The sequence below is a fragment of the Gobio gobio genome, assembly GCF_949357685.1.
Source record: "Gobio gobio genome assembly, chromosome: 12".
NCBI lineage: Eukaryota > Metazoa > Chordata > Actinopteri > Cypriniformes > Gobionidae > Gobio > Gobio gobio.
The window spans coordinates 2,360,896-2,361,185 of NC_137105.1; the positions used below are offsets into that span (position 1 = coordinate 2,360,896).

The 290-nt window shown below is 33.8% G+C and overlaps 1 protein-coding gene across 1 annotated transcript in view; it reads right to left on the minus strand.

Annotated features, from left to right (window-relative positions):
• Positions 1-290, minus strand: part of bub1ba (BUB1 mitotic checkpoint serine/threonine kinase Ba) — a 67,039-nt gene extending 66,749 nt beyond the window's left edge. Inside the window, exons 1-2 of the mRNA XM_079831909.1 lie at positions 199-290; position 1 (exon numbers count right to left, since the gene is read on the minus strand). The exon at position 1 is cut by the window's left edge and continues 77 nt beyond it. The gene's annotated coding sequence lies outside the window, so the exon portion shown is untranslated. The remainder of the gene's footprint in view (positions 2-198) is intronic.

Sequence of the window (290 nt, forward strand, 5' to 3'; positions counted from 1 at the left end):
CCTGTGAGTTAATAAATCCAGTAAGTTATCAGGAAAGGTTATTAATCAGAATACTAAAGGTATGAGACCATATAACACGAGTAGCATTGGCTAACATTCATTACAGCTGACCTCTACAGCGAAATCATTTTAAAATCAACAAATCATTATATCTGCGACTCATAGACATGTATAAGTTGTAAGAAATTACGACTTTACCTCCGAAAATCATCAAATATTCCTGTTTTAAACTCTGACAGCGGTTGTGTTTTGCATTCGAGGTTTAATTTCAAATGTTATCACGTGACTGT